Source organism: Neopelma chrysocephalum, unplaced genomic scaffold, assembly GCF_003984885.1.
Source record: "Neopelma chrysocephalum unplaced genomic scaffold, ASM398488v2 Primary Assembly neopelma1_96814, whole genome shotgun sequence".
Classification (NCBI taxonomy): Eukaryota; Metazoa; Chordata; class Aves; order Passeriformes; family Pipridae; genus Neopelma; species Neopelma chrysocephalum.
This window is the reverse complement of record NW_020925458.1, coordinates 1,441,953-1,458,932: the sequence shown is the minus strand read 5'-3', so window position 1 is coordinate 1,458,932 and position 16,980 is coordinate 1,441,953. Positions and strand designations below refer to the sequence as shown.

At 40.1% G+C, this 16,980-nt stretch overlaps 2 long non-coding RNA genes across 2 annotated transcripts in view; one reads left to right on the top strand and one right to left on the bottom strand.

Annotated features, from left to right (window-relative positions):
• Positions 1-15,177, top strand: part of LOC113981905 — an 18,183-nt gene extending 3,006 nt beyond the window's left edge. Inside the window, exons 2-3 of the long non-coding RNA XR_003538560.1 lie at positions 13,761-13,801; positions 14,372-15,177. This is a non-coding gene — a long non-coding RNA (uncharacterized LOC113981905). The remainder of the gene's footprint in view (positions 1-13,760; positions 13,802-14,371) is intronic.
• LOC113981907 lies at positions 10,930-14,363 on the bottom strand. The gene is made up of 2 exons (XR_003538564.1): positions 14,239-14,363; positions 10,930-11,470 (listed from the first exon to the last, which is right to left on the bottom strand). It is a non-coding gene; the product is annotated as an uncharacterized LOC113981907 (long non-coding RNA).
• Positions 15,178-16,980: the final 1,803 nt, after the last annotated feature.

Sequence of the window (16,980 nt, the reverse complement as noted above, 5' to 3'; positions counted from 1 at the left end):
CCCCCCCCCAGCCCCCGGTTGGGGGGCTGCAGGGACTCGGAATGGTGTTGAAGTTGGGCTGAGTGCCTGCGGCTAGGAACTGGGGGAGTTTCTCCCCTGTAAGTAGAAGTGGGAGACGCTGGGAGCAGCGACGGAGCAGCAGCGGAGACAGCAGCGTCCGAAGAGCAGTGGCAAAGAGCCAACTGATAAGGACCAAAAGGAGCAACACAAGCCGGTATGCAGCTAAGGCAGACACAGAGGTGTCTGAGGAGAAGGAAAAGCAGCAACAGGACAAGAGAACCAAGCCAGCAGCAGGAACAGAGTTTTGCGGGGTAAGAACTGGATAAACCAAAACCCCCAAACTCGCTAGAGACCCCTCAGAGAAAGAGGAGGGGGTGGTGGACTGAGAGGAGTCCTAAAGTGCAGTATGCACTGCTGAGAGGAGCTAGGAAGCTCATGGCCTCCTGAGAGATAAGCCAGGACGGCCGAAGGAATGTGTGTGTGTGGGGGGTGACCTTGGCCCCCCCTGCTCCAGCTTCAGAGAAGCTGGCAGCCATCTTTGAGGCAGAGCATGGGAGCTCTGCACAGGGGCTTGATTTCCCCTGAAGATACCAGACTGTCACGAAGACCCCCGTGCTTCGTGATATGACCGTGGTGGAACGACCTTGTCTGGGGTTACGTAGTCCACGGAAAGACCCCCGTTTGAAGACGGAGGGCCGAGGGGCTTGGAGACCCCCTCGTGTGTGCTGGCAGAGAGCCAGCAACTGCTTCTGCTGCCTGGAAGAGAAGAAGAGAGCCTGCTGCCTAGAGAGAGCCTGCTGCTGACAGACTGGAAGGGGTCTTTTCTTCTTCTTCTCTCCTGGACTTTTATTTGGAGGGAGAAGAGATTTGGCCCATTGTAAATATTACTGTCATGGTAGAGATAGATATAGAGTTAAGATTGTATGCAGTGTATTATAGTATTTATTTATTTGTATAGTCTTTGTAATATATTCCTTCCCCCATATTGAGTCTCGTGTTTTTGTCTGGAAAACCCATCTCACATGGGGTTGAGATGTGGGAGGGGGGCTAGGAATCAGAATTGGATTTTGGGCCTGCTCAAACCATGACAAGTTCAGAGAAAAAAGCAATTCAGTTTAACTTATCTAGACTTTCAATTTTTTCTACCTAGGTCACCCTATTATTGTCATTTGTATAAGCTTTGGTGAACAGTGGATTTGATCCATATAAAACTAATGAAGTGCCTTTTCCTCATAGTTTATGGCGACCATAGATAAGAAATTGCATCACAGGGAATTGACAAAATTGTGGGTATTGCATTTTTAAAAATGCTTTGATAAAACAACAATATTTAGCAAAGATTTCAAAAAACAGGTGCTAATAATCTACCTAAAATACAGGTAGGATAACTGAGTGTGCTTTTTTTTTTTTCACTTGAGGCCAGTCCACCAGATGGGAACTTTGCAGCTGTTTTTCAATACCATAAAGCCAGGGAGTAAATACAAAATTTCAAAACACAAAGTAATCAATTCCTGTCTAATATCTCTCATCCTAATGAGAAAAGAATCCAATTAAAAGTGTAGTATTTCTAAGTTCAGTGAAGAGCCAAAGGAGGCACAAGGAAATGCACACAGCTGTGTCTTATGTGTGTAAATTAATGTTACTAAGTACCCAAAATTGCAGAATTTTTCCTATAACATGGAACCTCTGCTTCCTGACATCTGACCTCAAAATCTAATATATGCTGTACAATATAGCCAGATAAGAGAAAAAAAAAAATTCCTTTGGTGAACTGACTTGTAAAATAAATAAACATGACTTCGACTGATGCTCTCAATGTCCTCAGGGGCAGATCTAACGGGGTACTGGTTTTTATTTTTGGGGGCAGGATACTTGCTTCATGGCTGTAATGTCTTTTTCACTCAGAGATGCTGTTTAATCCAGTGTAGGTTAGCTCTAGAAACAGAGCCCTTACTGGTATATTTAATTAATCCAATCCACTTTTATATTTTTAAAGGCATATCTATTTCTATTCTAGTAGCTCTAGAGAGATGCTTCTCATCTACTTAGAACTTCCAGTAAGATTGCCAGTAGGTGCTTTATCATCTATTTGCATGTTTTTTCTACTGTCTTAACTAAGACACTCTAAACCCTATCAAATTAGTCATTCTTCTCCATGTTCTCCTCAACTGAGCTTTTTCAGAATAGTTGAATTATGTGTTAAAATATATTACTTGTAGGTAAAATGGTCTGGATTTGGCCTAAAATCAACAAGGAGAGGGTTTTGTGGTTCTGGTTGGTCGGCTTTTTCATTAAATGAAATCCTGTGCCAGATCAATGGGATTTTTAACCTTGTTGGAGTCAATGGGATCATAGCTGGGAGGAAGAAAACAGCTGCAGATGGGATTTGTGTTTGCTAGTTTATGGCACTCTAATGCTGAATATGCTTTTTTTCTACCCAAACCCAGTTTTATTCCATCTCAACTAAATGTTTTTTATTGGCCATTTTTCATTGTTGACATCAGAACTCATCTGTATTGAACTAACATAAAAAAGTAATGACAAAAACAGAATTCTGTGATAATGGCTCACCTGTTATGCTTTTAAAACCTTGGATCTGGAACACAACGTTCTAGATCACATTTCATACAATACTTCTATGTTTTTTCTGGCTGCAGACATTTAATGTTACAAGAAGGTAAGCAAGTAGAGTGAGAAGGTGGCATAAAATGTGTTTCACAAATTCAGATTTAATTGATAGCTATGGGCTATTCACAGAAGATTGAAGGAAAGGCAAGCTCTGAAAGTCATCATGGGCAGATAAAGTTTTACAAAGTCCAGCAGTTCTCATTTGCCAAGAAAGTATGGCAGCATATCTGTGAAGTGATCGTGAGCCAGCAGTTGTGTAAATCCAGGTGCATACTGTGGTTATGATTTTCAAAACATTTCTTCCTTTTCTTAATTATTCAACCAATTGGGAGTCCACGAAAAGAGCTAGACCAACATTATACAAAATGTCAAGGATGAGTATGAACAGCATATATTTCTTACAGCACCCTTCTTTAGCCTCCTGTGAGAAGGAGTTTTGGTAGTAATAAAAAATAGATTAATTTTTCATGATGATTAAAAAAGTCTGAGTTTCTGCAAAGCATTTAAAAATGTCAGAGAATATCAGCATGGCAAGGATGAGGTTTGTGTTGAAGGATGATCTCTTCATGGGCAAACTTGTATTCAGTAACCAGTTTTTAAATGTTCATAGGGAAGATAAATACATCTACCATCTGGAGTGGTGGCTTGCCTTTTGATTTCTGTAATAGCTTGCCACCTGCTGACTCAGAAATGGACACTGCTTAAGGCAAATGACTGAGAGGAATTTGAACTGGACCTGACAACATATTTTCAAGGTTTTTGTGCTCTGGATCAGGCATTATTGTTTGCCGATGTGACTTCATATTGGCTGTTGCAAAAGAAGAAAGGTATTTATTATTGCTCTTTTACACACCAATATCTACAAGGTAATTCCACTTCAGAGCAAGCTTACTTCACAGTAGCAGTGGCATCTGACCTCCAGTACCACGTGAAAAGGCTGCGTCCTCACTGTAATGGCAATCACCACTTATAATCTTGAAAAACTAAGAGATAAAAGGTTATATTTAATATACTAAAGGCTAATAAAAGGTTACATTTTATATACTAAGAAGTATATGCTAAACATATACCATTTTATTAGTGTAATATTAATTTGTTCCCCAAATGGAGATGATGGTATTGTCTTGCCATGTTGGAGTAACATTGTTTTATGTTGCACAAAATGCATATGTATTACTATATGGTGATGGTGAAGAAAGGGAAAATTATAGGATAATATTCTACTGCTGCTCCAGCAACCATGCAGAATGCCCCATTATGTGATCTATCATACAAGTAGCCATGCTAATATGTATGTAATTATAAAATTATTGATTCTTGCAGACAGTTGCTCTTTACCACTCTTCACAAATGACATAAGTGAAATTGAAGGGCTCTGTTCACCCACACGCCACTTGGAGATTTATTTTAATGAAGACATAATGAAGCAGAACACTTTCTTGAAAGAAGATAATGATAGCAAATGACAAAATTATTTTAGAACTCAAATCTCTTGGTAACACATTGAAATAGATGAGTGGGTGAACACTGTTTTAAAGAACATTCAGCAAGTTTGAGGAAATAGGTTAACTTAGATAGCCAAAGATTTGAAGGGTGAAGTTGAGAAAGGCATTCAGAATTATTGGCTATACAACTCTCAAAAATGAGTTACAGGCACATGATCTGACCTTCTGGCATATTTCAAAAACTTGAAAATGTTCTGTGTCCTTGACATCCTTTCTAGGCCAAGCTAAACAATCAGTGTATTCCCAATTCATCCCCAGGAGCTTTATCACAAGATTTGGCGCATTAGCACTCTGTCTAAACCTCCTATTTTTTAGCTGCCTGAACATATTAGAATAATAGCATACAATTGTAAACTAAGACTCTACTCCAAAAGAATGTGAAGAAAAAGTTGAAAAATATAATAGTAATGCACTATAAATGGTCTGAAGGAAAGAATTCATCTTTTTAAATTTTTAAAAATCTCATGCTATCCAATAACTGACCTTTCTTTCAGTGCTTGAAGGAAGCCTACAAGAAAGAGAGAGAGAGACTATTTCCAAGAGCATTTAGTGACACAAAAAGGGGGAATGGATTCAAACAAAAAGAGAGTAGATTTAGGTTAGATATTAGGATTCTTTACTGTGAGAGCAGTGAGGCACTTGAACAGGTTGCTCAGAGAAGTTGTGGATGCCTCATCCCCGGAAGTGTTCAAGGTCAGGCTGGATGGAGCTCTGAGCAACCTTGTCTAGTGGAAGGCACCCCTGTGCATGGCAGGAGGTTTGGAACTTTAAGGTCTGTTCCAACCCAAACCCTTCTGTGATTCTATGATTCTAAATCTACTTTCTTTCAGCCATTCCTCCTTGTCCTATCACAACATGCCCTTGTAAGCCTGTCTGGCTTTCTTGTAGATCCCCATTATGCACTGGAAGGCTGCTAAAAGGTCTCCCTGGAGCCTTCTCATTTCCAGGATGAACAACCCCAGCACTCTCAACCTCTATTCATTGGAGGAGAGGTTCTCCAGCTCTCCGATCATCTTTGTGGCCCTCCCCACAAAGGGGAGGTCCATGTCCTTCTTATGTTAGGGATCCCAAAGCTGGAAGCAGTACTCAAGGTGAGGTCTCACAGAGCAGAGTACAGGGGCAGAATCACGTCCCTTGACCTGCTGGTCACCCTTCTGCTACAGCCCAGGACGTGGTAGGCTTTCTGGGCTGCAAGAGCACATTGCTGGGTCATATCAAGGTTCTTATCAACGAGCATCCTGAAGTCCTTCTCCTCAGGGCTGCTCTCCATTCACTCATTACTCAGCCTGTATCCATGTTTGGGATTGACCTGACCCAGATGTAGGCCCTTGTATCTGGCCTTGTTGAACTTCATGAGGTTCACACAGGTCTCCCTCTCCAGCCTGTCCAGGTCCCTCTGGATGGTATTCCTGCCCTCCAGTGTGTTGACTGCACCACACAACTTGGTGGCATCAGCAAACTTGCTAAGGTGCTCCCTCTGTCCATGTTGCTGGCAGAGATGTTAAACAGCGCCAGTTCCAATACCAATCCCAGAGGAATGCCACTCATCACTGGTCTCCACTTGGACATTGAGCTGTTGATCACAACTTTTTGAGTACAACCATCCAACCAATTCCCTACCCACTGCGTGTTCCACCAAATCCACGTCTCTCCAGTTTAGAGACAAGGTTGTCGGGCAAGACACTGTCAAAAAGCTTTGCACAAGTCCAGGTGCAAATTACATCAGTTTTTTTTCCCTCATCCACCAACTCTCATAGAAGGCCACTGGATTTGTCAGGCACAATTTGCCATGTTGTCTGAACCAGTGAAGCCATGTTGTCTGTCACCAATCACCTTTCTGTCCTCCATCTGCCTCAGCATAGTTTCCAGGAGGATCTGCTCCATGACCTTGCTAGGCACCAAGATGAGACTGATTTGCCAGTAGTTCCCCGGATCTTCCTTATTTCACTTTTTAAAAATGAGGGTTATGGTTCCCCTTTTTCTGTCAGTGAGAACTTCATTGGACTTCTCAAATATGATGGGTAGTCACTTAGCCACTTTCTCTGCCAGTTCCCTCAGGACCCATGGGTGTATCTCATCAGATTTACCTCAAGATAAACCTGAGCCTTAGAGCTTTCATTCTGCCCATCCTTACTCTATGCTTTGAAACTTCTGAGAAAGAATTTCTGCAAAAGCTGGGATAGTAAAGCCATCAAAGGATATATTACCCTAGGAAGAAGAGGGTGACCACCATGTGTTACCACATCTCCACAAATTTAGATGAAGGGATGGCTGACAAATTACAGCTCTCTCTGAACTGCAATTAAATGAATGCCAGTAGCTGTAGCTGCAAGGAAATATATGATTGAAAAATGCATATGGTTTGGAGGCAATATTATTTTGAGACTTGAAGTTTAGCCATTGGGCTTTGGTTCAAGCTGCACTGGAAGTCATAGGCCAAATTTGCATGATTGTAGGAAAGCCTTAGACAGCCAAGCACCTGTCTCAGTGCATTAATTGCAGAATTAGCCTGCTAGGAAAAAGGAGGGGAAATGAAAGCAGTGCAGTGCAGAGGAGCCAGGTGAATGCTCAGTCAGTGTGATAAGTAAATCTTTTATACAGCTGTTAATTTACAAGAGACTATATTTTACTACAAATTATGCAAGCAGTTTTTACAGTTCTGTGATCATTGTTTTACTATGTCATATGAGGGATGTTGTTGATACTAGTTCACAGGACACATGGCAATTACTGACACTCTAAGTGTCTTCTTTTCTACCTTTTAACTATTTTAGTCATGTTTATGCCTTTCAGTGCTTCAGTTTTTTAGGCCTGTGAAATGAGGATGATCATGCTTGCTTCTCAGCAAGGGTGAATCTAACACTACTAAGGGAACAGTGCTGTAGAGGAGGTAAGGACTTGTAGTTTATTAGTTACAGTAGCCAAAGGAGAAGACTTCAGGCTTTGCCTTAGGGCTTTAGTCAACCTGGTAATTAGCTTCTAAGAAATCCTTTATCTAGAGATCGGTAAACTGCATAGTAAGAAATAGAATGAAAAACACAAGAAATGGCCTTTTAATTTTTTTGATGTGTTAAAATGTGGGGTTTTAGCACAATGTTGTCATGGAAATGTTGCCGGACTTGAAGCAGCTGACTTTTCCAGCCAAATAGAAATTTGTAGTCATCAGCAGCAAGCAGGACTTCAACCTGTGCTTTTAGCAAGCTTTATAATGAAGTTTATGCATGGTAATTTAAGCATATTTTAACTGCTCTGACAGAAATGTCCTGCGAGAACAAACAGATCTTTCTGAAAATAGCCTTTAGAGAGGTAAAATGCTTCTGAGAAACAGCAGGGGAAACTCTTTGTCATCCAAGAGGACATAAAGTCCCTCCATGCATCAGGACTCAACTGCAGTACAGAAAATTTGCATGGTAAGGTTTTCAACTGACTGAAATACAAAAGTATTCTAACAAGTGAGTAGCTTATTTTGTCCCATGCTGGCAGAAGTACTGCGTGAAAGTGACCCTACACTGCTGCTCAGTGTCAGCTCAGCAAGCTCAAAAGCCTGCAGAAGGCAGCAGCTGAAAGTATTCAAGAAGCTCTTTGCATTTTTTTCCTTTATTTGTACATAAATTCAGATGGATCAGTGTGGGTGTGTATGCATGTGCACATCCCCCTACTTTTGTCCTCTTTTCACCTGCTAAAGAACATAGAGGATCTGGGACCAAGTGTGTAGCAGAGTACTGTATTTCAAGCTAATAGATTCAATTGTAGGTTCACTTCAGAATTTTCACAGAGGTGTTGCCAGTTCTCCAGGTTCTCTAGATCTGGAGACCCCATAAAGATATGAACATGACAGTAGTGTCTCATATTCCCATGCAATCAACAACAGGAAGGAGTCAAATGTTCTTTGTCAAAGCAGGAGTCGCATCACAGGAATCATGCTGTATAATCCTCACAAGGTCTGCTGATATCGGGGAACTCCTTTTCATCTAATGTGCCTGTGAGGTATTCCAATTGCATCATTTGCAGTCTAAAGAAATCCTGATTAATCCTAAATGCTGTTATTTTGGATTGCGACCACATGTTTTCTTGAACATAATAGTACATTCTGCATTGAAAATGAAAATCTAGTATCAGGGATAGACTGTTGTAGCACTGATTTGCCTAATCTCAAATTTTGTGAATGTGAAGGTCAATAGTAGTTGACTGTACTGTTACACAATCCTAAGGACAAGACAATGAATAATGTAAGTTTTTTTGGTAGAGGCTGTATGTTGAAAATAACCATCTAAAATTTTCTCACTTTGTGGTGAAAGAGTATGTGGATAATTTGAGGCTGATAATCCTTTCTACTGGCTTGTTGAATCACCTTTACAAGAAGGTAAGGACATACATATGGGGAGATATTTGCCTGGTAAAATGACTTTCAATGGTGGGTTGATCACTTAACTTTTCAGATCCAATGCACTAGAAAGTGTTCCCAAGCTGCAGGAAACAGCACAGAATTCAAGCTAGACAGAACAAGGCAGAAAATCTCAGAACATGGGAGTTCTGAATGTATGTACTAAGAAATATAAAATCACAGAATCAATTAGGTTGAAAAAGACTTCTGAGATCATTGAGTTCAACCTATGACCAAACACCACCATGGTAACTAGACCATGGCACTAAGTGCCATGTACGGTCTTCCCTTAAACACTTCCAGGGATGGTGACTCCACCACCTTCCTGGGCAGCCCATTTCCCTTATAAACTAATTAGAAAAAACAAAGCCTTCTTCAACTTTGCCAGGTCATGATGGCATTTACATGTAAAGCATGACTTTTCTCTTCTTTGAAGTTTAGTATTTTCTGCTAATGAGGAAATGCTTTGGATGGCCTGGCGTAGCAGATCTAAAATCTGAAAATGCCAGGGTCACTATTTTTCTTGCGAAACTGTTGTGTGTAATTGAATACAAATTTTTTGTTTGAAGATGCTGTCTGGGTAATAGCAATAGTGCTGGCAGGAAGTTCTTAGCTGGGCTATCTGCACGCACCCTTATCTGTAAATGTTTTATGAACATTACAGATCTGCTGCAGACTGACAAATCAGTTCCAGAGTTGTGGCTGTGTATAGCTATCGGTAAAGTGCCTGTAAGTCGTCAGCCCTTCTGTTTCTCTAGTCTGTGGATTCAGCTGGCCTGCATATATCAAGATCTCAATGTCTTTTTCACATTTGCCTTTTTCATGCATCTAATAGGCTACAGTAAAGCTACGTGATCCCTAACAATTTGTCAGTAAAAGCTGATAGGTAATTTGCCAAAGAAGAGAAAACTAATACAGAGCTTAAACAAGACTAGAAGGCAGAAAAATATTTTCCCTTGACTCCCTCACTGCAGGAAAACTGGAATTACTTTGTCCTTTGTTGTTTTCTTGATGAGAGGACAGACTTACTGAATTTGTGCCCAGTTAGTAATATCAATTATTTGGCATTGTTATAATTTATTATTATAAGCGGGGTACTAATATATATTAATACCCACTTTGTTCTATTTTATCTTGTTCTATTTTCTAAGATTTTGTTTGTGTGTGCTTAGGGACCAGTCCTATTCACCTCATTTCCTGTTTTATCACAGAACTGATCTCATTGTGGTCAGTGGGATTATTGGAATTACACTAGAGAAACTTCTATGATATTATATGAAATAAAATATGATATGCATGCATATCAGGCCACTTTTTTTGTTATTGTTCAAATTTAAGTCTAGACAACAGAGGACTACAGTAGCAATAAGAAAAGCTCTTAAATAGTTAGAGGTTTTCTATACTAATTCATCGCTTGTTATTTCCCTAGCATACTTTCCTTTGTATAATTTATTTTGCTGAATAAACATCATCATCCTAACTAGTAAAATAATTCCAGTGCTTTTATGCAAGAATAAGATTTGTATCATCCTTTTTTAGGAGCTGTCATATTAAAATAAGGTGACTGCTTCTGATTGCTTACCTTACTCCATATAGTTTAATATACTCCTTAATGCTGCAGAGGACTTCAAAAATTCAGTTGTTGGCAAATAGGGACCCGACTGGAAATAGTTCAAAATTGCTTAGGTTTTGTGCTCTCAGCACAAATAGATGGATTGGTTTGGTTTTTGTCATTCTATGTCTGCCTTTGATTTGTCCATCTTCAGCACTTTGAAAACTCAGCTTCAGTATCTCCAGCTGGATGCCCCACATCACTTCACACTTTGAAAATGGTAGTCTGATCGTTGTGTCTTGATTCTTTCCTGAAAGCAGTAAGGATCATCTTTAATGCTGTGTTTTCCTCATTTCATCCACTCATGCATGTCCTTTGTGCTTTAATTTGTTGTTTTATTTGCATGTGTGGTAGTTTTCCAGCATGCTTTGCTTTGTGCACTTTGATCTGCAGGCTAAGCATGATGGATTTGTCTGTCACACTCTCTCTTTGTGCTCAGTAGAAGTGTCCTTGTACCAACAAGCACTCGTTTCACTTCGCTGCACTGCAAGAGAGCTTACACAAGCAATCATAATACTAATGCTGTTCTAAGAAATAATTGCTGAGGCATTCATCTTTAAAAAGAGATATTTTCCTCCAAATGTCTTTGAAACAAGGCAGCCCTACTTTTAATTTTGCTATGGACTCTCTGAAGTCTCTCACTTCAGCAAGCTGGATTATGCTGTGTTGTTACTATTACTCTCATCTTTTTTTGTCCCTGAGCAAAAGACATAATGTTTCAGAAGTTTAGAAAGTCTTCAGTGCCTATACTGTACAATTCTTTATTCAGGGAGACTCAAGAAGGATCTCTGCTCTTCCTCTGTATTATAAACAATTTTAAATTTATTTAACGTGATATTGGGTGCCTTACATTTGATAGGAACATTACAGATAAACTGAATTACGAAGAACTTTATTTTCACAGAATGATGTTTTCTTCCCTCTTTTTATTTTTGATCCATGTTCTAGAATGAGAGAGAATCTGACTGCATTATCTGTTGGTTCAGTTACAAAGTACTTGAAAGTGGCATCTGATTTTGGTAGAAGATCTGGTGTCCTTTGTACGTGCTCCAGACTTGAGAGAGGAGAATAAATAAGTAGGAATACTGTTGTGACTAATGAGTCAGTTGTGCTACTGTTGTCAGATATATGAACTGTCCACCTTATTACAAGACCCTGGCGATCAAGCTGACATTAACTGCAAAATCATTTCTATATCTGTAATCTGTATGTGTTTCAACTGAGCTCATTGCACAATCTCCTATATACCATCCATAAGAAACATGCATCAATATTTTCAATGTATGGGAATCTTCCCAGATTTCCAAAATAGATTTCCTTGTAGAAACACATGGTCTGCACCTAAGAAAAGAAAAAAAATGCTTTTTGTCTCATCCAGGTTTTCCTTCTTAGATTCCTCCATGCAGTGAGAAAACATCAGGTTCAGCCCAAGCTGGCTGTTTTCCAAGTAAGTGCAAGTTATCCTATGCTGCCCTGAATTGTATTTTCCCCTGAAACTCTGTTCAGAGGGAGTGATCCTGAAGGTGTGCCCAGATAACATGATGTGTGTGTGAAGAGTAAGGTGTAGGTAGTGAGCAGGTAGGCAGTCACTGCTCTTCAAACTTCGATGGAATTCTAGGCTCCTCATAGGATTTTTGCTTTAGACCCTTCACCAGCTCTGTACACAATAAATTGTTGTTAAATAGCACCAAAACATATTTCTAATCAGATGCAACTGAAGGAATCAAAACATATAAACTCTCAATTAACTGTAACTTACAATTAATCATTTATCTGGGTGATGTGATCTAGTAAGGAATTTTTGTGCTATGGAAACAAAGCTGTATTTGTAAGCAGTGTTTAGCAAGTAGTTAGAATGCAGACAGAAATCCATGAATCCAAATCTTGTAGGACATCATTAAACAGCTGTGTTTCACGGTGTGGATACCTCACAAACAGGATGTAGTGCAACAGTCTTATGCAGGGATAGATAAGGCAAGGTCTTTCTTAATTGAAAGACCACTGTGTTGTAAAGCATGTGGATTTCAAGGGTGGACCTGGGATAAACAATCTGCTTGTATTGCTATTGAAGTGTTTAAGTTGACTAATGGAGGAAATGTGTATGCTTATCACTATCAAGAAAAATCAGTTTTTACAGATTCAGTCACCACAATGGAGCAGTTTGTATATGTATCTTCAAATGTAACAAATACTGTACTTCTGAAATTTACAATTATAACTATTTAATGAAACTTGACAAGAGTTTAATTAGAGTTGCTTAATCAAACTTCAAATGTCAATAGCTTCCAGGATTAGTTTCCACTGGACTTTGATTATTTTCTTTTTTACATATATATTTTTACATAGTTTTTAATTACAATGACGTGATATTTTCTTACACAGGATCAGAGCATTGATTTTGCAGAAATAAACAGACCTGAAGAGACTCAGGGAATTATGTGATACTATCTCTGCACTTTCAGTCAAATATTCATATATGCATTACAAGCACTGGGCTGTTCCAAACCACCAGCCACCTTTTGCTTTTTCTGAATTTGCAGTTATGATTCATAAAAAGTAGAAAAAGTATCATGGAAGCACTGGTGTGTATCAAGAAAAGCTTTAATTTTATGTATTTATTTCCTGTACTTTTTGTTGTCCATCTTCTGTGTGAAGAGAGCATTACCTGTCTCCCAGAGTGGAAAAAGAACCTATTGAGACTGACTGAAGTGGGGAAGGTTACTTTCCCTGCTGGAGTATCAGTCTAATAGCTGTGCCTACAGCTTTGTTAAGCTCTTCAGCAGCAGATGTGAGTATGTGAGAAATTCTTGCCTCATTACTGAGTCATCAGGACTGGAAAACAGACTGACACAATCAGTCACAGTTGTTTTGTGATCTGCCCTCTCTTCTGATGCCTTTCTCCCCACAACATGCTAATTTTCTACCCACTTTAAGGGGGTCTTTAAAGTTCCTCATGGATGAGTTGCTAGCATTTTTTAACTTGAGCAAAGAAATGTATTCTCTAGTCCTGTTCTCAGAAATAACAGAACACTTCCAACAAAATTTTGTCATTAAGATTAGGTGAAATTATCAGTCCTTAATAGGCAGCTGGTATATACAGCTTCAGCTGGGGTGATTTAATAAAACTAGAAAGCTGAAAGACAAGTCATCGGAACAGAAAAATGCATGCCAATTTAGCACTTGCTAAATTTGACCACTGTTATTTATCTTAATGTCTTTATGGCATTTAAAAAAATGTATTTTATGGAACAAGCTTATAGCAAGAATGAACTTACTAGCTTAGTTGTAAAATGCTTTAAGTACAAGGAGTAGCAGGTCAGAGCCATTTAAAGGAGCTGATGATTTGACAGAAAATAATACAAATAATACAAAGCTGCTTAAATAAAGTTCGAGGCAGATGTACTGGACTTCACTAAGGTAGTTTCTAAGGTTAGAGGATGTAGATCCATCTTTTTCCCTGGCATTGCAGTAGTCTGCTCAGTTCTCTATGCCAAGTACTCTTAATCTCGTAAGAAAATACTGTACCAGAGATGGTGTGCATGGCTGACTTTGACTCAGGCTGACATAAATTATTATTGCTTTTGCAACTATAGAGGCATTTATTTGAGGCAAACTTTTCTTATATTTACAGACACTGACCAAAATTCTATGGATGGGAATGCAGGAGAAAAGGTCAGTACTTGGTAAACTTCAGTCTATTTGTTTCTAAGCCGCAGGTAGGTGTGTTCTGTGGAAGCAACAGAGTCTAAAGCATCCTTTCTGCATCCCTCAGCTGCTTTTGTGTGGATCCCATAAAGTCAATGCAGAACTGTGTTGGCTGTTACCTGCCATCTATAATGGCTCAGCAGGGGTGGGCAGGCTTATTCTGCACTGGAACATTTAGGAGAACGTATCACTTAGCAGTATGCTGCTTTGTCTGAAGGCTGTCGTTAAATTATGTGATGAGGGAGGTGCCCTAGCTGGATTTTCTCATCCCCTCAACCCAGGTAAATGATAACATTGAAGTGGGAAGGGGTCTCAATCTTTTATTTGTAAATATGATTGCTTCGGGAGGATGTCAAAGAGGAAACAGCAGGAAGGGTACATAATGCACAACTAAGTAATCTTACCTTTACTGTGGTAAACCAGACCTGAGTTTATTCTTTGTCTGCCACCTCCTGCATTTCATCTTGGGCTTTCTGTAACCAAATCAGCTGAATGAGGACTACTAATCTCTGGATTTTAAATGTCTCTGTGCTTCAGGAGAAGGAAAAAAAGAAGCAAAGAGTATCTGTGTTCAACTGAGGAGTGACAAATATATTCTCCTGCCTGTTGCTGGTTCAGGTGTTCTGAGAAGAAATTGAATGCATAGACAGAGAGCCAGTATTTTCAGCATGGAAACCACAAGTCTTGGAAAGGAAGTTTTCCACTGGTTGCTCCTCTCTTCTGCCAATACATGCATCATCATCTTTACTGCTTCTTTAATGTATCACAAATAAGTTATTTTTTAGTCAACTTTCCAGGAAAACCAATTCAGAAATCCTATGAAGATTCTTTTGATGTTTCCATTAAATAAAATTCCCTCATGGGGAATATAAGACCAGCAAGAGCTCTTTAATATCTAATTCATTACACTAACTTGGTTATCTATATGGGAAGAAACTATATTGCGAATATTTAGACCTTCATTTAAATGTGATTTATTTCAGAGGTTTTAAATTCCAGATCAAAATAATCAAACAATTTCAACATAACAATAAGCTTACCCTTCCCCAGTGCAGAAGAGTGTGCAAAAATGTTTGCTTAATAAGTTTAAACTCCTGAGATGGATATGCTCAGCAGCAGCAAATACATCCTGTGCTTAGATCATGTAGTGAACATCAGCGTGCTTGTTTGCTGTGGGGCCCGACTTAAAACCTCTGCAATTATACTCAGTCTGAGGATAGAAAATCTTTGCTGTCGACATAGCAGACCAAGTGATTCAGTGCTCAAGGTACTTTAGTGCTGCTTGAACATAAAGAAGAGGAAGCAAGGAGGAAGGGTGTTTATTTTGGTAAAATCTTGGAGAAGATTATTCTGGGAGTTACTGAAAAACATTGGTCGCAGTCAGCACAGGCTCATGAGGGGAAAGTCCTGCTTAAAAAATTAATTTCCTTTTACAACATTGTTACCCACCTATTAGAAAAAGGAAAGACAGCTGATGTAACCTGTTTAGATTTCAGTAAAGCTTTTGATATTGTTTCTCACAGTATCCTTCTGGACAAAATGTCCAGCACAAAACTGGATAAACATGTCATGCAATGGGTGAGCAACTCGCTCAGGGGCCAGGCACAAAGGCTTACAGTAAATGGAGTAACAACAGACTGGCAACCTGCCACTAGTGGAGTTCCACAGGGCTCCATCTTAGGCCCTGTGCTCTTCAACATCTTCATAAATGACTTGGATGTAAGACTGGAAGGTATTCTAAGCAAGTTTGTTGATGACATTAAATTGGGAGGAGCTGTTGATTCCCTTGAAGGCAGAAATCTTGACAAATTACAAGGCTGGGCAATCACCAACTGTATCAAGTATAACAAGGGCAAGTGCTGGATTCTGCACCTGGGATGAGGCAACCCCAGATGTTCGTACAAACTAGGGAATGAGATGCTGGAAAGCAGTGCCACAGAAAGGGACCTGGGGGTCCTGATTGCCAAGGTGAATATAAGTCAGCAACACCCTGCCAGCCAGGACGGCCGACCATGTCCTGGGGGGCATCAGGCAAAGCATCGCCAGCTGGTTGAGGGAAGTGACTGTTCTGCTCTGCACTGGTGCAGCCTTGCCTCAACTCCTATGTGCAGTTTTGGGTGCCATAATATATCACATAATAACAAAATGGGTAAGGCTGGAAGAGACCACAATGGGTCATCTGGTCCAACCTCCCTCCTCAAGCAGGGTCAGCCCAGAGCACATGGTACAGGATTGTGTCCTCATATTCAGAGAGAACTTCCTGTGCATCACTTTCTGCCCATTGCCTGTTGTCTTATTGATTGGTACCACTGAGAAGAGCCTGACTCCTTGGCAGCCTTCCTTCAGATACTTACAGACATTGATGACATCTCCTCTCAGTTGTTTCTTCTTGAAGCTGAGCAGGTCCAGCTCCCTCAGCCTTTCCTTGTAAGAGAGATGTTCCAGTCCCTTAATTATCTTTGTCGCCCTCCACTGGACCTGCTCCAGGAGCTCCATGTCTCTTGCCCTGAGGAGCCCAGAACTGGACACAGCACTGCAGGTGAAGCCTCTCCAGGGCTGAGTAGAGGGACAGGATCACCTCCCTCAACCTGCTGTCAATGCTCTTCCTAATGTATCCCAGGATACCATTGGCCTTCTTGGCCACAAGGACACACTGCTGGCTCATGGACAGCTTGTTGTCCATCAGGACTCCAGGTCCTTCTCTGCAGAGCTGCTTTCCAGCAAGTCAGCCCCCAGCCTGTACTGGTGCCTGGGGTTATTCTTCCCCAGATGCAGGACCTTGAATTTGCCTTTGTTGAATTTCAGACAGTCCTCCTCTGCCCATCTCTCCAAACTGTTATAACAAAGTCTTTTAACATAATGTTCAGGATAAATGTTTGTTTTACAATATCATCCCTGTTACTGTGTACAGAAATTCAGTAAAAGTTCAAAAGCACATAATTCCCTGCATCAAGTTCTGCTCTTTGCTGTAATCCCATTGCCCTGAGGGTTGTAAGCATACATCTGAAACCACAACCTCTGGCTCCTGCTCACTGAATAATAGTAAATATTGATGTAGCAAATTGGTCAAGTTGTTTATGTGGCAAATTTCTTGCATGCTCAAAGTCTAGAAATGTGTTCATTTACTCCAGGGTGCTTGGAGTAAC